At 43.2% G+C, this 22,179-nt stretch overlaps 1 protein-coding gene across 3 annotated transcripts in view; it reads right to left on the bottom strand.

Annotated features, from left to right (window-relative positions):
- TAOK3 (TAO kinase 3) overlaps positions 1–22,179 on the bottom strand; it is a 155,358-nt gene that overhangs the window by 132,905 nt on the left and 274 nt on the right. The window lies entirely within an intron of this gene.

Genomic DNA, 22,179 nt, shown 5'->3' with positions numbered 1-22,179 from the left:
CTGAGTGGAGATGACATGCTAATTCTGCCCTTTACAATGCACTTATTTCAAACTCTCTGAAGCTGAGAACAGTGGCTGCCCCATCATTACACCCAAGGAGGTAGCCTGGCCAGCACGGTACTGTAATGTATTGATTTTCAGTGAAGGAAGATAAGGTATAGGGTGCCTAGGAGTGAGACAAAGTGTGGCTGCATTAGAGATTGCTTTATTCTTGAAATCAGGGTCCAAGGATATGTGTGGCCAAAGACCCAGATTCAGTCTTGAAACTTTCATTAGTCATGCTCTGGCAAACAGCCACCTGTACATGGAAGGGCAATATTAAAATAAACACTTAAAATTTAGATAAAGGGGGAGCTTCTACAGGCAAATGTTACAGTGCAATCCTAAAGAGATGTACTCCACTCTAAGCCGTTTAATTTTTGTGGGTCCAGACTGGAGTAAATGCAAAGGGTTGTACTGACAGTATGAATTCCTGCATTATTAATACTCACATCAGGTATGTTCACGAGTTAAACTGCAGTCTGCCTGGTGTAGTGGTTAGGAGCAGTAGTACTCTAATCCAGAGAACTGAGTTCGATTCTCCACGCCTCCACATTAAGCCAGCTGGGTAACCTTGGGTCAGTCACAGCTCTCAGTCCACCAACAAGTCTAACTTACCTAAAAGAGTTACAACTTTGGCTGCCAGTACAATCCTCAGATCCCCTGGCTATACAACACACACTGCCATACAACAACAGTTAAATTTCGATATAATTAATTATGCCATCCACCATACTCCCAAGGCTCTGACAATAATTCCATCTACACATTCCAGTGCCTTAAGGAAAGAAACCATGCTCATGTAGAAAGAAAGAAACCAACCAACCAAGACAACCAGTGTGACACAGGATCTGGGAGACCAAGTTTTCAATCTCCATCATGCCATCAAGCTCATTTGGTGATCTTCAGCCAGCCACTCTCTCACAGGAGTGTTATAAAAATAAAATGGATGAAAATGGAAATGATGTATGCCAACTTTAGCTCATTGGTTGATAAAAATGTACTAAATAAGCAAAATGCAAAAGCTGGTCATCCAGACATGGAACAAAAGGTAGAAAACGGCATAGGGTTGGATCCAATGCAAGAACCATGCAAGGCTTCCTAAAGGATCCCAGATCTTCCCAGCTTTTCCCTTCCTCCCAGCAGTCGCTTCCAACCCTAGAAAACTTTATTCCCATGTAGAATAACAGTTACTTGAGCCAGGCAGCTGTAGTGGAGGGGGATAACATCCCTCTCTCTTACCTCTTCCATAAGTGGCATTCCACTCATAAGAGACAGGAGGGAGTGATTTCCTCTCTCCCACCATCCCTGAACCACATGGTTATTGTACTTTATGGGTCTTGTGATCCCTGGAATAATGCTTTCCATGGCCAGAAAAATTCTGCTGGGGGCAGGGGAGAGGGAGAAGCTGGGAAGACAGATTAACATCAACACCTTCCGCTAATGGATTGCAGGATCCAGCCCATATATTTCTGCTCGAAGACATCAGATTTTTGCAGATTCATACTGAAAGGAAAATTTACATCTCAAAACAGTACATACATTGTCTTTCTAGGTCTTATGGCTTTTCAAGTGCAATCCAAATAGTTTTTATATTACACGGTTCCATAAACCAGGATGTAAGACAACACGGTAGATAACGTAAGACTCAGCAACACTGAAAGTCCTACTCTTACTTTTTAAATTTCTTCCTGCTACTCATTGACTACTCATTGGATGACACATAGACAATGTCAATATTCTGCCTGATACTGAGCAGTTTCAACTATAGCTAAGCACAAGGAAGGAATCTCTGCACACAATCTTTCAAGCTCCTGTTGTGGCACAGGAGGGAACAAAGGATTTATGTCAACATCACAGAACACAATTTATTTTCATCTAAAAACGTTCATATACCATATATGATCTTCAGCAGCTTCATTTTTAGGAAAGCAAAATAGTCAGCAGCCAAAATCAAACAAATTACGGACAATTTTCAGACATCGTTAATATGAGTATTAACTAAAAAAAGCATTACACCTGAAAGAATTCGTCTTGATAGCAGAATGGAGCCTCCATATTAAGAGGCAATATTCATCTGACTACCACACACTGGGATACAACAATAGGGAAAGACCACTATCTCTAAGCCCTGTTTTCAGCTCCAAGCCATTGCATGAGTTCCCTTGGCCAGAAGATGGGAAGGGTAAGTGACCTGAGACTGAACTCATGCAGGACACAAATTAATCCCCAGCATAGCCAGCCTACTGCATCCTCTCCCCCTTGCAGCTCCTGAGCATCTCCTCCTTGCAGCCCCCTCCCTCCCTAATTCAACCCTCTTGTTTTGGAGAAACCCAACATTCAGTTGCCATAGCAACCCAAAATGGCACCCAGATGTCTTCTTTTCCCCCTGGGATATCTGCACATGCCCAGACATCATGTTCTACTATTTCAGGGTTTGGTTTGTTTTTTTTAAACCCTTTTTGAATTTACCGATTTCTCTGCAAACCTGGAGTCCCCCATCCAGGTTTCGAGAAGTATCTGCCTTATCCTGACTGTTCTCCTCTTATAGGATGTTTTAAAAATCAACATACTGGGGCCACTTGGGAATTAAGACATATAATATTCAAAACTGCCACTGCACATTCTCCATACAGTGTCAGACTAAAAATTACAGAATGGATAACATTTCGCCCACATTGTTTCATGTTGCTTCTGTTTATCTAACCGAGAATGGCAGCAGGAGTACATCTATTAAACCTTCCTGCTTAATCTCATGAAAAAAAAATTATACAACACAAATTCTTCCTCAGTGTACAGAATTAAAACTGGGTTTTGTTCATGTTAATTTTTTTAGATAACATATTCTACTTACTCACTGGCTTACAGTTTGTTACAGAGTATGCATCTCCTCAGGGTGAATCACCACTGACTACACTCTCATGAATCAGGCTGAAAAGAACTGGAAAAAAAATGTGAATGCCTTCCGTTCCAAAATAAAGCAGCCACAGACGTATTTGTGAGAGACGAAGAACCGTTTTTTATTCAAAACATAAAAATGAATTCCGTAAGAGGCAGCATAATATTTGCAGCTTTTTGACAGCTGTTTGGAACCTCTGAACCTTAATCTCAAACACATAAGGATATCCTGCACATATGTACATAAGCTTCATACAAGTCTGACTGTCATGACTTGCCCCAAAGAATCCTAGGACTTGAAGTTCAGCGGGAGTGGTGGTAGATTCCTAGCCCTGCTCTTTGTTCGTATCAGAACCACAATTCTCAGGTTCCCTGGTGAGGAGGGCTGGGTCTGAAACCAGTTTAAGTCTAGAAAATTAAATTCATTCCTGGAATCTGAAGTCTGGAAGGAATAAGGAAACCATCATCAAGTCTAGCCCTTTGCCCAAAGCTTCTCAAGCATTACCCCTGTGAATGCGCCTAAGTTTTCACACAATAATGTATAGTGTGTGTCAGATATATCACAGGGCCAAAGAAACCTATCAGCTATTTGAGAATAAGTAGAGATGTACACAGCAAGAGAATGTGGCTAAATCCCTACTCCCAAAAGGCACGGACTCATGGCATCCCCAGCCATCTGAACGAGCTACTTGGTGACAACAGGTAAACATTGGTGTTAGATTCAAGCACAACCTGCATTCACAATCCATTGTGTTTGGACACTATGCAGGCATATCATCCCCACAGAGTGAAGACATACATGCCTAGGTTGCTTGAGTACACTCAAAACAAACAAACAAAAGCAAATTTGTGATGTTTAAAAGTCAGAGGAGGGAGCTCAGTTAGGATTACCAAAAGTTCAGGCTTCCCTCCAAATTTAAACCCTGAACTGGCAAAATGGCTGTGAACATCTGAACCAAAACAGCACCATAAGGATCTACCCAGTGTATTTGCTGAATGCTACCAATTAAAACTTAGGGCAGAGCACAGCTATAAAAGTATTTCATACACTTAGTGCCAAAGTTTTGATATTGGCAACCAATCCTGCACAAATTCCTATGCACAATCATCATTTTTCTAGGAACCCAGAAAGTAAGATACCTTAAAAATGGGCCATATGACTGAATTAAGCTTAAGTAGAAGATGAGAAAAGAATGCTGAATATCCATCATGCCTATCCTTCAAAGGCTTAAGCCATGCAACAATCACATTAAATATAGGATTGAAAAACCATTTAAAAGTCCTAGGTGTCAGCATAAGGGTTTTTAAAAGAAGCTAGGCTGACTCAGACACAATGCTCTGGCAGTCTATAAGTAAGTGGGGGAGGGGGAAACAGGACAGGAATTAACTCGATCTTGTAGAGCTGGGTGTAAAATTTTTCTCCCTTGAGCAAGATACTGGAAGGTATCTTCTGTACAAAAAGAAGGAAATAATGTCTTCTGGTGAGTGAATCTAAATGGGTACTTACTCTGGCAGAAGGGAAAACTGAGATTTCATAGAGTGCAGAGCAAACAAAGGGAGCAAAACCTTCTTAAGATTTGAAAAAACAAAATGCCCTGCAAAACATCACAGGGGTGTCAAACATGCAGTCCGGGGGCCGGATCATGCCCACTGAGGGCTCCTATAAGGCCTGCAAGAGTGTGTGTATATGTTTTATTGACTCATTATAGATAGATAGATAAATTTATTGTCATTGTTCTCAACAAAAAGAGAGCAACGAAATGAGGTGCTCTTCCACAAAACATACCAACACATCAAACACACACATATTCATATTCATACCATTTAAATACATCTAAAACCATTTAAACCATTTAAATACATCTAAAACAGATAAACATTCATAAAACCATTTAAACCATTTAAATATATCTAAAACAGATAATCCTTCATAACCCTGCATTTAGCCTAACCACAGCACTTGGATAGAAACTGTCCTTAAATCTGTTTGTCCTAGCCTTCAACACTCTATATCGTCTACCTGACGGTAAGATCTCAAATAGCAAATGGCCCAGATGTGAAGGGTCCCTTAGGATCATTTGTATCTTCCTTTTACATCCCATATTATACAGATCCACCAATGAGGGGAGAGAACATCCACAAATCTTTTGTGCTCTTCTCGTCACTCTTTGGAGCACCCTTCTCTCTGCTTCCGTGCAGCTCCCAAACCACGCGCAGAGGCAATAAGATAAAATGCTCTCAATGGAACTATGATAAAAGGCAACCAGCAGACTCCCTGACAGTTGTAGTGATCTTAAGAGTCTTAAGTAGTATAGTCATTGCTGGGCCTTTTTCTCTAGAGCTAAAGTATTTGCCCCCCATGTTAGATCCTGTTTCATGGTAATTCCCAGAAACTTCCATTCTGTCACCTGTTCTACCATAACACCATCAATAAACAACGGCTGGATGTCCAAACTATTCTTCCTGTAATCCACTATAATTTCCTTCATCTTATTTATATTAAAAATAAGATTATTTACTTTACACCAAAGGGACAGCTGTTGAACTTCCCTCCTATACGCAGACTCATCATCCTCAGAGATGAGCCCTACAGGAGGGTCCTTATGCAAGGACCCTCCTGTATGCAACTGGGTTTTGCCTCTCCCTTTTCTCTGTATTCATGCCTTCATGATCCAGTCTCAGAAGGAAAGCATGTGAACTATTTAGATGACAAATAACAGCAAGCCAGTGAGGTGGATTAGGCTGAGAGTATGTGTCCAGACTAAGTTCACCCAGCACATTTCCTTTGTAGATTGGAGATTTTGACCTAGGCTTCCCATATAAGTAGGCTGATACTGATCACTATACATTGCTGTCTCTGTATTCTTGCACTGTCTTGTAGGAGTTGTATTTATTTCTCTGGGGAAGACTACATTTTGTAGACAAATACATAGCCCTCAGTTTGTGTCACGGTGCCTTCACATGTTCTTGACCAGCACAAGAAACAACTTATGTACAAAAGCTCACAATGCCCAGCCATTTCATGTTTTCCTCTTAGACTCAAAGCATTGACCATGAAACTTCTGTAATGAATGTCAATAAATCAAAAGTAGGTTCGCAACTTACAGATACACACCTGAACAGCAAACTCAAGATTGCTACAGCACAGACATTGCCTCCAGATTTTGTTGCAATAGTTCACAGCAAGAGGTATCAGTTATCAGAGACTGTTAAACACACAAATTGTTATAAGAGTGCTAATCTTTTAAGCATGTTTTATTTTAAGGTTTTTTTTAAAAAAATCTTTGTGTTTGTCTGTGTCTTTTAAAGAGCCCCGTGGTGCAAAGTGTTAAAGCTGCAGTACTGCAGTCCTAAGCTCTGCTCACGACCTGAGTTCGATCCCCGGCGGAAGCTGGGTTTTCAGGTAGCCGGCTCGAGGTTGACTCAGCCTTCCATCCTTCCAAGGTCGGTAGAATGAGTATCCAGTTTGTTGGGGGGAAAGTGTAGATGACTGGGGAAGGCAATGGCAAACCACCCTGTAAAAAGTCTGCCGTGAAAATGCTGTGAAAGCAACATCACCCCAGAGTCGGAAACAACTGGTGCTTTGCACAGGGGACCTTTCCTTTCCTGTGTCTTTTATACAGATCTCTGCTACCTGGAATCACATTTTATGACACACATGGCCTGGCCTGACAAAATGTCATTTATGTCAGATTCGACCCTCATAACAAATGAGTTTGACACCAATGATCTATGACGTTCCATTTTGGGCATCCAGCATTAGGAGAAAACTATACAGATAGTGATGAAAAAGATCAAGCGTTCTACAAGTTAACATGCCAGAAGATAACCTTATGCTAGCTTGACTATAACTTCATTTTTTGATGTTTCACTTCTCCTTGGAATGGATCTCTTACCAAGCTTCATGAAAAGAGGTGCTAGAGATAGGTTGTATCTATGCATGTGTGAAATATGCTGTTTACCAATAAGCAGATCCAATGATAAAACAGCACTCTAGCTTGAACTAGAGCCCTTCTCAGTTGACAGAACTGCTGCAGTTCTTTATCAGGACAGTTGTGAAGATCTTTATTTAAACAGTGGCTAGCACCCTTCCAGCTAATTTACTGGAAATTATTCACAAGAGCTCAAACCATTCTGCAATTTAAAATGTCTGGCTGAGGTGATTACTCACAAATAGTTCATCCATTGCTCTTTATGGATGCAGCAAAAGCTGTCTGCCAAGTTAAGGGATCATAGAGCACTTTTCTAAGAAAATGAAACATTCGATCTATTGCTCACTGAAGATTAAATTCAAAGTGTGATGCATGTATCACACTCAAAATAATATAGTTCCCTTTCCTGTCAGTACATAATGGTGCATTCTAGGTACAAACTAGGTGCATTCAGTGCTGTAGAATGTTGGGAAAGGGAAGAAATGAAGAGAAAGAGCTTGCTGTTCCTTCTCTTGGAAAAACAACTGGGTGGTACGAGCATACTCTGAAAGGATAAGAAACACAGTTGCAGGCTCTGAAATGATGTCTTGATCCTTTAGCTACAGAACATGTCTTGAACTAACAGGCTAGAAAGAAATCTGTTAGGTCTGCCTTTTACTGCTTTGAAACATTCCTTTAAGGTTCTGCCCAAAGTATTTTGCAAGCTTGCTGCATTAAACTGGATTTCCACCCCCTACCACTACAAGTAATGAATTCCTCATACATACAGCATAAGCCCCCTTTGGAGGTAAGGGCATGAACGCTGCACTCCTATGCAAAGCAAGAAATATCCAGTCCATTTCATAAAACCCTTTACTGCAACAACCAGGAAGAACTATTTCAGTAATAATAATGACACTTTTAACTTTGTTTTAATTTATAATAAAGTATCTTTAAAATGAGACAAGCCCTGTTGAATCAGAGCAAAACACATCTAACTCAGCATCATATTTCTCACTGTGACCTGATGATCATAGGAAGGCATCATAAAAAAGAGAGAAAACACTTTCTCTAAGTACATAAAATGTACTTGTGCCCTCAAGAATAAAAATTCAAATTGGTGTATGCTACATGTTTCTCCATTGGTGAAATTCACAGAAAATCACAACAACTCACATCCTCAACGGATTCTCTACTTGGAACATGAGAAGTTTTTAGTTACTGACTTTATCTCTGCACCTCCACAAAGCTGTGAGCAAAGTAGGGGCAACTATAGGGAAGTCACCTGGACTAGTCCTCTATTTATGACTTTATCAATAACAGGCCAGAGCAGTTCAGAAGATATCCCCTGATGCCTATATATACTGCAGGTCAAGGATCTTGCTTGATGTCTTCTTTGTGATAAGATAAGTAATGAACCTTCACCTCTGCCTTCTTCACCTGCCAATGAGTGCAGCTGGGCTTCCTGAACGGCCCAATGATATCTTCCCACTTCAGCCTGACTTTCGTGAGCTAAACAGTCACTGCCCTGTTCTTATAAAGAGCCAGCGCAGGTTCAGATGCAAAGGTGTTGCTATGCTCTTTCACAATGGTGGGTCACAAACATCTTTTTGGTAGAGTGCAAACATTTTATTTTTAACAAAACAAAAACTGACACCTTTCTCCATAAGGTACTGACCAGCAAAGATGATAATTTAGTTGGTTTTGTGCAGGCTGGAGTTTAGTACAAGTTACTTTGATTCATACAGCATGAGCAAAACAATGTCCACTTCCCAATTTCGTCTGTTTCTTACAGAATGAACAGGAGAGTACAATATTAACCTTTCTGAAAGGTAAGTAGTATAGACTGCTCAGGTCTCTTGCAATTTCCAGGAACCTGACTTTCTATTCTTGCCTGGTCTTAGAAAGCAATTCTAGCTGCATACCAGGGGTGGCCAAACTGTGGTTTGGGGGCCACATGAGGTTCTTTCACACATATTGTGCAGTTCCCAGAGATAAAGGAGGAACAATGCAGGTGTACTCTCAAGTAAGTGTGCTTAGCATTGGGCCCTCAATCAGCCTCTGAGCGCTGACCCATAGATAGGCAACTATTATTGCTATGTGTAAAGCAGGGAAGGAGGAAAAAATAGGCAGGCTTGCAAGCTCTTCTCCACCACAGAGGTCACCTGAAGACCTAGAGCAGGGAAAAAGAACACAAGAGCCAAGGGAGCCACTGGAAGGAGGGAAAGAATTAAAGAGGGTGCTGTAGGGTTCCCCCTTAGTTTCATAGCTCTTGTAAGAGCTGTATTTACTAACCTTGGTGTCAAGGCAAAGAGAGATGCATAATGATGCAAATGGTGGGCATCATTTACCGTATATGGTACATGTGTGTTTCCTTCTCCCACTGGTGCCAAAAAATAATTCCCTAACCTTTTCCTATGCTAGTCTTATGGGGACTGTTATTCCCAGATTTTGTTTTTTAAAAAGTCTCCTTCCAGCTTGATTCTGTTGTAAAGTGCATAATATAGAACCATAGATTTGGAAGGGACCTCCAGGGTCATCTAGTCTGACCCTTGCACAATGCAGGAACTTCACAAATACCACCTCCTAAATTCAAAGAATCAGCATTGCTGTCAGACGGCCATCTAGCCTCTGTTTTAAAATCTGCAGAGGAGAGCCCACCACCACTTGAGGAAGCCTGTTCCACTGAGGAACCACTCTGTCAGGAAGTTTTTCTTAATTTTAATATATTTTCTTCCTAATTTTAACGTAATGCTTATGTATTTTATTTTTCTGTGAAAAGAAAGTATTAAAACATTTGAATAAAGATGTGTGTAATATTTGCTCATGTTTTGCGGTTCTCAAACATCTGACGTTTATTCTATGTGGCTCTTACATCAAGCAAGTTTGGCCACCCCCGCTCCACACCAAGGCCTAACACTAGCTCTGGATCCAGCTAAGCACTTAGGAATGAGATTAGAAATTAAAAAGGCAAGAGAACTACTAAGATACAAAGAAAATACATGCAGCTACAGGCAGTTTTTTAGCCCAGGGGCCCCCAACCCCCAAGCTGGGGAGCAGTACCAGGTTGCGGCCTGTTTGAGATGGGTCATACAGCCTTGCTGCCGCCCCCCGCAGCCTCACTGCCCCCCCCCCGCAGCACTGCCTCTTTCCCCCGTTTTCATCATTTTAAGGCCTTAAAATAGTGAAAATGGAGGGAGGAGGAGGCAGCGCGACTGCGCGGACAGTGGTGGCGAAGGAGGAAAACGGGGGGGAGGCGATGCTGTGCAGGGGGGGGCGAAGGAGGGAGGAGGCCAAATTGGGTGCCCCCACCCTGCTAGCCCTGGAGCTGTGGTCGGTAGGCCGGCCCTGGGGCTGGTCCCCGGGGCCAAAAAGGTTGGGGACCACTGTTTTAGCCAGTTGCTCGGTTAGAAGTAAAACTGCTCTCACTTCCCAGTTTGTTAGCCAACGAGTGCAAAAGTACTGGGATAACTCACAAGTCATTGATATCTAAAATGTACATATACATTTAGCAACATAGTCAACTACTTGTACCTAAGAATATAATGCTTCTTATATTTAGGTTTAGTCACATCATCAGAACAACAAAACCAATTAAGTTGATGGGCAACAGAATTTCAGCAGACTGAAATACTTTTTCAGTCAATGATGAATCCAAGTGTGGAATTCTCTACTAGTGGAGTTAGTGATGCCAACTCGCATAGATGGCTTTAAAAGAGGACTAGTTCATCTGTGGTTACTAGCCATGACTATTGCTACATCTAGAAGCAGTAAGTATCTATCTTAGTGCTATAAGAAAACATAATGGGAAGGCCTTGGTCTCCATGTCCTATTGATGGGCCTATGGGTAACTGATTAGCCATGGTATGAAAGGATGTTGAATGAGGTGGACAACTGGGTCTGATCCAGTAAGGCGTATCTTATATTCTTACTTCTATGAGACTTATTCAGCATGCTCTTCACATACCACCATGGGCTCTCTCACCCAACAGCTAGTTTTCATTGCTGCCATTTCCAATCTTCTTTGCCTCCTTCCCAAACTTGCAGCTACCACACAGTTATATGTTTCGAAGCAACAGTAGCCAAAGCAAAGGCATCATGAACATCAGCTTGCACAGATGCTTCCGTCTTTGAAAGAAGGAAGAAAACTTCTAGATTTCCTGAACTGAAGTGCACTGACAAAAATAAAAAAGGAATAAGGCAACACAAACTTCACACTGCTCAAACAGCAACTACATGCAGTTAGTAAGTAAGATACCAAAAAATATTAAGGATGTATTATTCTTACAAACCTTCTATCACTCTTTTCACAACTCACGTAACTTCTTCCACTGGAAAGAAACCTAAAAAAGCAAGACCAAATCCTTGCAATTCAAGGCAGTGACATGGCTATCTGTGGCAATTATGTAGGGTTTCTAAGAATACTGGGGGAAACAGTATTGTGGTATTTGTAGACTCCTGTTGACATCTTTTGAAGATACTTTAATTAGCATGTATTTTCAACAGATTGTGAAGTCTTACACAAATTCATAACTAAACATGTACAAATCACAACCTGAAGGAACCGTTTAACAAAATGTACCTAGTCAGTAGCTACTGTAGTCAGTGCTAAGCCTAAAGATAATCCTACCAAAGAAATAAATGTCGAGCATTATTAAATTATTAAGTAGTGTTTATATGGAATATTTAAAACACTCTTCTATAAAACTTTCCAGCTTAAAAAAATAGTACTACAGGCAACACACAAAGTAAAAACACGAATTAAAAATAATGACAGAACTTTCTATGTAGGTAGGATTGAGGAGACTAGTTGATTTTATAACAGTTTAGTGAAGTGAGAACTGTTATATTTACAGTCCACTTAACTCTGAGGTATTGAGTTTATGCACTATTGTATACAGTATGCTTGTATCACTGATTTCTATTACTGATATATGTATCATACGAAAGACTATTGTGCTTTATTAATTTTTTTAAGACAGAATACATAATATAAAAACATTGCAACAGCAGCATAAAAAATAAATCTACCTATTAAAAGATACACCTGGGAGAAAAGAAATTCAGAATATATGCATGAAGAGGACTACATTGAGGTCATAAGAACATAAGAGAAGCCATGTTGGATCAGGCCAATGGCCCATCCAGTCCAACACTCTGTGTCACACAGCGGCCAAAAAAACCTCCCAAGTGCCATCTAGAGGTCCACCAGTGGGGCTAGAAGCCCTTCCACTGTGCCCCTCCCAAGCACCAGAATACAGAGCATCGCTGCCCCAGACAGAGTTCCAAAGATAAGCTGTAGCTAATAGCCACTTATAGACCTCTGCTCCATATGCTTATCCATTCCCCTCTTGAAGCTGCCTATCCTTCAGACAAGGATTCCCAAGAATAAGCACAACACTGTATGCTCACTGCAATCCTCCAGGGTTAAAGAGCAAAATACAAAGCAGGACCTCATTCAGTATTCTAAGAATATGAGCTATTTATTTGCTTATATATTACCTGAACAGTTCTTACAACTGCCCTGTAAAGTAGGCCTATAACATTAGCACCATGTTGCAGATAGTACAGAGCATCAGAGAGAATAGCTTGCTTAAGGTCACAGTAAGTTTACAGCTGAGATGGGCAAAATTTAAATCAGATTTTGTAGCTTGCACTCTTAGCTGCCAAACTACATTTAGCTGCTCTCCTTGTAAATATTTAAGATGTCTGGTGTTCCTTAGTACTATGCTGTTAGTTACAACCAGTGCATGGTGGTCTAATAGGCCAAATCCACTGAGTTTTTAACCTATTCATATGCTAGACAAGAACAAGACTGTAAAGCTATAGATACACAGCTGGATATGCAATTGCAGTGAAAAAGCCAGCGATGTGTTATTTTTCCTGATACAAAGAATAGTTGTGGGAGTATACATGTTTCTATTCTCTATCTCTGCATCACTGAGCTGAGACATAATTCAGCCTCCGATTGTTATTCCTGGTACAAAGACAGTGCTAATCCTAAAGGCATTCCTAAATAATAATAATAATACAATTTTATTTATATCCCGCCCTCCCCGCCTAGGCAGGCTCAGGGCGGCTAACAACATATCCATACGATAGTTATACAAAAACTTTAAAATCAGCATTATCTTAAAAATCATTCTAATTCACATTTAATATAATTAACATAATTTAACAATGACAGTGGTATTTTTGTGCTATTCTGTCAGTTAAAATCACTTAGGCGAATCCATCAGTTCAGCAATCCTTAATCAGCAGTCTGCAAAGGACAACCTAAAAAGGATGGTCTTGCAGGCCCTGCGGAATTGGTCAAGACTCCGCAGGGCCCGCACCTCTTCCGGGAGCTGGTTCCATAGGCATGGAGCTACAATAGAGAAGGCCCGTGTGCGGGTGTCCTGCAAAGCAGAATCACCATAAACCTAACAAATTAAAGATGTTTCAAGCACATTAGTCTGCTTCTCGCAAGCCTAAAGTTGACAGACGTAGCCATTCTTCACCGGAATTTTTTTATCTTCTTAAAACTTTTAAAAGATCAAGAGCCCTCCACCCACAATATCACTTAAACCTCTCTCTAATAAACCTCTCTGGTAAAGAGATAATACCTTTACCTGGGAATTGTTATTCTCTCCTCCAACAGGCAGTCCAATCCTAAATGCCATGATGCTGACATGTCACTGACATTGGCACAGCTACTCAGTATCCAATGCTCTATCAGCAGAGAACATACATTAAAAGACACCCGGAACAAGGAACTGAGTACATAGCAGGAACACTACTGACATCCAATCATAGAGCAACATGCCACAGCTTATTGTTGGAACTATCTGTCTGGGGCAGTGATGCTGTATTCTTGGTGCTTGGGGGCGCAGTGGGAGGACTTCTAGTGTCCTGGCCCCACTGGTGGACCTCCTGATGGTACTTGGGTTTTTTGGCCACTGTGTGACACAAGAGTGTTGAACTGGATGGGCCACTGGCCTGATCCAACATGGCTTCTCTTATGTTCTAATATACTAACAATGCCTCCATTTTGCACTGTACATGGAAAGAGCTAACCAAAGCACACCACCATGCCTATGCAATGTCACCATAACCCCCACGAAACAAGACAAGAAAATATACAGAGGCAACACAGCACCTTTCACTGTATGGAGGACTGTGGTATGCGCAGTAGGAGTCCTATGCCAGAATGGGTTCACCACAGATATGAGTTCAAAACCCCTTCTGCAAACACATGAGATTTTGACAGACAAACAGAGATGAAAGGCTGGCCAATTCAAATAGGTCTCCTAGCCCTACCAGAGTTCATTCAGAAGATGGACACCCACACACAGCAGAGAAAGCCCACAGTCTCTTCCAGGCAAAAATAATGCCTGAGGAACTTTTTGCAAAACAGTGGGCCAGAGACACTAGGACAGCAACAAGATGACCACTCAACATTCACAAATGCCTATTTTGGCTCGCCCTCGGGGCCTGATGGACCCGGAACGGTTCCAAACGGTCCTGAGGGATCCTTGGCCCACTGGCAATTCCCTCGATGACCTGGTGGAGATCTGGCAGGGCCAGTTATCCAGGGCTATCGACGAAATTGCACCCCGGCGTCCTCTACGCCCTCGTACGAAGCTGGCCCCATGGTACACCTTGGGGTTGCGCCGGCTGAAGCAAGGGCTCAGACGACTAGAGAGGCAGTGGAGGCATACTCGGGACGAAGCAACGAGAACATCCTATAGAACGTTTATGAAGTCTTATGAGATGGCAGTCAAGGCTGCAAAGAAAGAATACTTTGCAACCAGGATTGCATCTGCAAACTCGCGCCCAGCACAATTATTTAGAATAATCGGGGATCTTATAACGTTGCCTCAAGGCAAACCAAACGTTAGAGAATTGGAAATAGGCTGTGAGGCATTTGCGAGATATTTTGCAGATAAAATCTCGTTGCTCCGCCAAGACCTGCCTACCACCTTGGATACAGTGAGTGAAATTGAGGTTCCGTGCCTGTCTTCAGGTTTAGTGCTGGACCACTTCGACCCGCTCAGCCTGGAGGAAGTCGACAGAATCCTCTCTGCTGCTCGCCCGACAACATGTGATCTGGACCCTTGCCCCTCTTGGCTGATTAAATCTTGCCAGGGGGAGCTTAGATGTCCTTTACGGGACATCATAAACAGGTCCCTCTTAGAGGGGCAATTTCCAACACCCCTAAAAGAGGCCTTGGTCCGCCCTCTCTTGAAAAAAGCTACAGCAGACCCGGCCGAATTGGCGAACTATCGACCGGTGTCTAATTTACCGTTTCTAGGTAAAATTATTGAGAGGGCTGTGGCGTTGCAGCTTCAGAGGTTTCTGGATGACGCTTCTGTCCTGGACCCATGTCAGTCGGGCTTCCGGCCGGGCCATGGGACGGAGACGGTGCTGGTCGCCTTGGTGGATGACCTCCAACGGCAACTGGACCGAGGCGGCGTTGCGGTGCTGATGTTGTTAGATCTGTCGGCTGCATTCGATACAGTCGACCATCGGCTACTGACGCGCCGCCTCGCCGACATTGGGGTTGAGGGGTCGGCCTTGCAATGGCTTTCCTCCTTTCTCCTAGGTCGGGGACAGAGGGTGGCTATTGGGGGGGAACGGTCCCGGAGGCGCACACTGGATTGCGGGGTGCCTCAGGGAGCAGTTCTCTCCCCGATGTTGTTCAACATCTACATGCGCCCCCTCGCCCAGATTGCCCGGCGGTTTGGGCTGGGTTGCCATCAATATGCAGATGACACCCAGCTCTATCTACTAATGGACGGCTGGCCCGACTCCGCACCAGGGAATCTCGACCGGGCTTTACAGGCTGTTGCGACATGGCTCAGGCTGAGTGGGCTGAAACTGAACCCAGCAAAGACAGAGGTCCTTTGCGTGGGTCGCGGCGCTCTGGGAAGGGAAATAGCTTTCCCGGCCTTCGATGGTGCGCTATTGAAAGCAGCGCGCCAGGTAAAGAGCCTGGGTGTTTTACTGGAGCCTTCACTATCAATGGAGGCCCAGATAGCAGCCACTGCCAAGTCAGCATTCTTCCATCTGAAGCGGGCAAGGCAGTTGGCCCCTTTCCTCGAGCGCCGGGACCTCGCAACAGTGATCCACGCAACGGTCACCTCAAGACTAGACTACTGTAACGCCCTCTACTTGGGGCTACCTCTGTGCCGGACTCGGAGACTGCAGCTAGTGCAGAACGCGGCAGCCAGGCTGTTGTTGGGACTCCCAAAACGGGAGCATATACAGCCGGGGCTGCGTGAACTGCACTGGCTGCCGATTGTATACCGAGTCCAGTACAAAGTGTTGGTCGTTACCTTTAAAGCCTTATATGGCCGAGGACCTGCCTACCTGAGGGACCGTCTTTCCCCATACGAACCCCAGAGAGCACTGAGGTCAGTCGGGAAAAATCTAATGACCATCCCCGGGCCGAAGGAGATTAAATATCAGAGCACCAGAGCACGGGCATTCTCGATTGCGGCTCCTACTCTGTGGAACCGACTCCCCGAGGAGGTGCGGGCCCTGCGGAACCTTGAGCAGTCCCGCAGGGCCTGCAAGACCGTCCTTTTTAAATTTGCACACCCGGACTGTTAGGAAGATCAGAAATTAAGGAGCCGCCAATGCGGTTGAAGAACTATACCGCAGAATAACTGCATTTATTGAACTGGTTTTTAATGTTATTAAGTTTATTGTTGATGTTTTATATTGTTAAACTTAAAGGTTTTATTATTATCATTGTATGTTTTTATAAAATGTTGTTAGCCGCCCTGAGCCTGCTGAGGTGGGGAGGGCGGGATAGAAATAAAATTTATTATTATTATTATTATTAAATGGCATTACTATCATCAACCTAACATCTCAGCAGGAAAGGCACTGTTGTGAGAATCAAGCGTTATGGGTTTGAATCTTACCAGGGTGGGGACAAGACAAAGATCAACTTTGGGCAACTACCAGTCCCTAAAGCAGGGCAGCAGAAGGAAGCAGCGGGATGAGAAGCCATACCACAATGCAGAACATTTCTCTCACCTCATAAACAACTTCAGTCCCTGGATGGACATATCATGGGGCATTCTGAATCCTCCATTAAAACCAGCAACATATACCAATAACAGAAAGCCTCCACAAAAATGCATAATACTCTGGTTAATGATCAGAGAAGCATCCTAGGTACCTCTGAAATTTTGCACCATCAAATCCAGTCCCTGATCGCTCATGCTGATTGGCTGTCAGACTCTATTCATTTTGCTTAGTACCCTTCCACCTGACAGTTCCTCTGCTGGATTCATAACGTGAATTACTATTGTCTCCTGCCAATTATCCTAGCAACCCATGACTTGCATCTGCCCTTCCCGTCACGTAGCTTGCATGGTTTATCACATTAGTAGTGATCAAGGGAGTTACGAATCCACAATACTTCTTTCCCTTACTACAGTACAATTATACAGATAGTGGAGGACCCTCCCAGCAACAACATCCAAGTCCCACACTGCTAAGGTTATTAATGAGCATGAGGCAGACATAGATCCTATTTACCAAGCCCCCTTAAAACATATGCAGCTTTGAAACAATCTAGGCTTTTATTTAGTATCAGAATGTACTTGTTTTTATTGAAATATTATAATATTATTCAATTTAATAAAATATTATTTAATTATTAAAACAAATAATGGAAGTTTGAATGCAAAACAGATTAAGGGGCCTGTCTACTCTTAGTCTAGCAAGGATCCTGTGCCTTTGAAAGCTGCACTGACAGATAGGAACAGGTCTGTCTCAGATTCTGCTATCACTGCATGCCCATGATAACAGTTTGAACAGCAGAGTGATATCTCTTAAGTAGCTTGCAGTGGTACAGAAGCTAGACAAAAACAGAGAGCTCACAATCCCACACCAAACTAAACGGACACTGGTCACTGAAGCTGTCAGTTGTGGTACAGTCCCAGCAGCTGCTTGGCACCCTACTGAAGTGCCCTTCATTCCTTTACTTCCTTTACTTCCTCCTTAGTTCTCCCTGCACTTTGGGAAGTATAACGCAGCCAATGAGTCAATATTCACCCATCCTTCATGAGGAGTTGCTCTGGAACTCTATCCACATTTTCTGTTTGGGCTGCTTTGTGGGGTTCTGATGTTGCAAGTCGAAGGGGCTCTGAGTGTTTCACAAGCAGTCACCCAAAAATGTAGTTTTGCTTCCTTGCCAGCCTTCCCTCCACTCCCACATGTGCAGCTACCCTGGCATGACATCATGCTGACACTGGAGCAATGTTATGCCAGCTTATGTCCAAAAGGGGCCCATTTTTTTCACTGTACACATTTATCTGATACTCCTTGTGTATGAAGCACTTCTAACAACTGGTGATGGAGAAAGGGTTGTTAAACCAATACACAAGGAGGATATGAACCCTGGCATCTTCATCTCTTTCTTACCTTTTTGGGATGCATTGTCTTTGCAACCCTAGTTGGTATAGTAGAAAATACAGTTAGATGTTTGTGTTCCAATGTCAATTACCTGTACGGATTCTGTGTATACAAATATTAGCAATATGGTGAAAGTGTCCTCAACTGAACGCTCTTCATGCACAGTGCCCTCTTTCTAGCATTCCCATCACCAATGCCTATCATGTGCACATTTGTAGCCCCATACCATTTATCCTAAATTGAGATAAACTGGCTATAGTTTATATATTGCTGAGAACAGTTACTGGCTTCAGATTTTGTTGATACCATAAACTGTGCTGCAACTGTGTAAATGTGTTTGGAATGCAGCTGCTTTGCACTCCCATTCAGTTCAATACATGCTTATTGTACACTACCTCTTTTGCTGGCAGATTGTTACAGTGGGGGTGAGATCTGATCTCAGGGTGCTCATTAAGTCCTGATCCTCCTCCCACACATTTCTGGTTCCTATGCTGGCACAGCTGTATTGGTAGATTTAAACTGGCATGGCGTTGCACTGGTGGAGCTTCAAGTTATACTGGCACAGGGGCAACTCAAGCTGTTCCAGGATGGCTTCAGAACTGCTCTGTAATTTCTGTACTCCACATCATAGCAAAAACCAGAAATGGCTGAAAGTATTCCTTGCTTCAAATAAATGGCAATATGATCAATTTGAATTGCTTATATTTGCCCACAGATTCTCCCATGGGTATGCTGGGACCCTTTAGGTGCGACAGTACTGCAAGAATACTTTGTGTGTATTTTCAGTGAAGCATAGTAATGAAACAATATTACATCATTAATTTTCTTCACCTCAGTGTTTAGCAGTATAGCAACAAATAGATTTTAAAAATCCTCCAGAAGTATTCATTCTCATTCTTAGAAATATACTGTTCCATGGACCTTCTAAGTAGCGCCATAATTAATTGAACTGTGATGTCAATATTAAAAAAGACAAATGAATGCTCTTTAGTTTTCATATGAACTTTTATTGTGTCATAACAGCACAAATAAATTTCTAAAATCAATATTGATTCAAGCCTTCTGTGGCATCACTTTTGCCATTATACCCATAACAACACCTTGGCAACATTGCATTAGGAGTATGCCATTTTATCTAAAACATTTCTGTACAGTTACCAGACCTTTCACAGATGAGAACTCAGAAACCCAGAGAAGTTCCTCTTCCCAGTCACTGCAATGCCTTATTTAGTTCATTAACAGCTTCTCCACCCTCACTGCCAGTGTTGGTGTTCTTTATTTATTCACGTTGCTAATCCCATCTGTTATTTGTTCCTTAAATAGAGGCTAAACCCATCCAATTCACAATCTTGTATTGAATCCTCCCCCTTTGGGGAGCCCCTCTTTTTTGCTACCATACAGTAACACACTTATTGAGAGGCTGTGAGTATATGAATGCAGATGCACTGCAATTTCCAGCTTAGTAAGCACCCAGTGTGCAAATATGAAAACTTACTGAGACCTTAAGGAAAAAATTAAATTCAATGTGATCAAGTATTATCTTGAACATAACCTTAGACAACAGCACGCGGGGGTGGGGGGTGGGGAGAGAACCTTGCAGTTTACGTTGGGGTTTTTTTAGTGGAATATGACAACCAGCATTACAGGTCAGGTATAATAGATGTGGACCAATCACTGTCAGAACCCTGTACTTCCTTGAGTGTACTCAAGGCAACTAAGTAGAAGTCGGTCTGAAAGCCACCCCTCCCAATGAACTACTCCCATTGGTATCAAAACATGAGCAATGGGCTCTTTAACCTCTTCCTCCCAACAGGAATAGGAGCTTTGACAGGTCCCATATCTGAGTCAGTGGCAAAGGACTCCACTAAAGTTTATGGTTGTTCACAGTAAGGATGAGGTTGTTCAAATGCTTCTGGTTTCTGTGGGAAGAAATGGGTAGGATCCTCAAGGATCGACCTCTCAAGCCATGCTATCCCAAAACCAGGTTTGATTCCCCACTCCTTCACATGCACCTACTGAGTGGCCTTAGGTCAGTCACAGTTCTTCAAATAACTGCTTTCTCAACATAAGTTCTCAAAAGAGCTCTCTCAACCTCACCGGGTATCTGTTGTGGGGCAAGGAAGGGAAAGGACTGAGACTCCAAGCAAAGGGCAAGGGTATAAATCCTCTTCTCTTTTCTTCTGTGCTGACTGCCTATCCCTTCCTTACCCTATATTTACATAGAAGCACCCTTGCAGCAAAAACTATTATACGTCTAGCAGACACCCAGTTTTGCCATTCTAAACATGAAGCCACCTTCTTCCATTGCAAATAGTAGAAGACTAAAGCCAGGTACAAATACATGTCACATCTATGGATCCTCACTAAGGCTAAACATTGATAATCACAGAACCAAAACAGGAAAAAGTGAAGAGTTCAAAAACTAACCAATCTGTATCCATAGCACATACCAGAAATAAAATAAACTGCTGGAGGCTCAAGCTCAGAACTATTGAAATGAATAGATACTATTCAATGCCTCTCTCACTCATCCTCTCCTCCCAACCAAATCAAGATTTGTTCTCCTGGTATAACCTTCCATTCACATTGGACCCAGGTATCATCCTGTAAGTGACCATCCCATGAGTTTCTCTTTCATACAGTCGCTGTACCTCCCCCCCCCCACATACTTCAGAGTCATTTCTTACCTCATCCTGTGTAATAAGAGTGGATTCTTTTAATTTATATAATGCCATCAATATGTACAACACTTGCTGATTACAAGTAAGAGGTCCTTGCCCTGAGAAGCCTACAGTCTAAAATTTGCCATAAAGGATGACACGCTTTCTCCAGTCTTATAATTAGATAAAGGCCTACCTAGATCTTTTACTATTCACACCACACCTGTTCATTTCTGTACTTCTTTGATTCCTAAGAATCTCTAAAACTTCTACTACGTTTTCCCCCTCCCCAGTACTTCCTCCTCACCCCTGCCTTCAGTTTCCCTTTCCCTTCCACGGTTTTCCACTTGTCTCCAGTATTTGTTCCCACCCCCTTACCCCTTCACACTGATAACAGTATAATCGGCATGTGCTCTCCAGTGTTCAAAGTTCTACAGAGGCACGATCTTGTAATCCTTACAACAACCTTTAAGGAAGCAGATGGGGAGCTGAGATAGAGAAGCAGCTCGCCTAAGGCCACCCAGCGAGTTCACAGCCGAGGCGAGGTTCCACCTGGGGACTTCCTGATTCGTAGTTCTAAGTCACTCTGCTACGCCGCTACTCGTCGCTCAATTCCTGCACCCCAGCTTTCATTCCACGTGCTGCTTCCCTCGCTACTTCTTCCCATTTCCCATCCAATTCCTCCTAACGGCTTCGGTCCCGTCCTCTCCAAGATATTCTCAGCTCTTGTCGTCCTCCACATTCTTTTCACCCAGCCGTTTCTTCCCCCCGCCTCCTCAACCCTGCTTCCCCCCTCTCACAAAAATAGCCCGGGCCAGAAAGAGAGTTTTCTTCCTCACTTTGACCAGACCCCGCGACTCCACGCACTTTCACATCTCTCCTCAACTTCCCACCTCACCCCCTCGGGTTTGCCTATCCATTCCATTGGGCTGCTTCTCCTCCGGTGACTCCCCCCTACCCTTTGCTTCCTCCACAAAACTCGGGCAACCCCTCCACACCTGCGCCTCCCCTCAGTCTTCCTTACCCCGCTTCGCTTTGGAGAGGAGGAAGCCCTTCGTATCGGAGTCCTTCGACTCAAGACTTCCCCCTTCCCAGTTATTCCCTCGCAGTTGCCGTCTGCCTCATCTGGCGTCCCTCTTCCTCCCCCCACCCACCCCCGCTCTTCCTCAGCTTCTCTTCCTACCTGCCCGCAAATTCCCTCCTCGGGTCGCACTCCTTCCCCCTCCACCACCATCACCAATGCCCCAAGAGGGGGGAAG

The sequence above is a fragment of the Heteronotia binoei genome, chromosome 11, assembly GCF_032191835.1.
Source record: "Heteronotia binoei isolate CCM8104 ecotype False Entrance Well chromosome 11, APGP_CSIRO_Hbin_v1, whole genome shotgun sequence".
Taxonomy (NCBI): Eukaryota; Metazoa; Chordata; class Lepidosauria; order Squamata; family Gekkonidae; genus Heteronotia; species Heteronotia binoei.
This window is presented reverse-complemented; position numbering and strand designations above follow the sequence as displayed.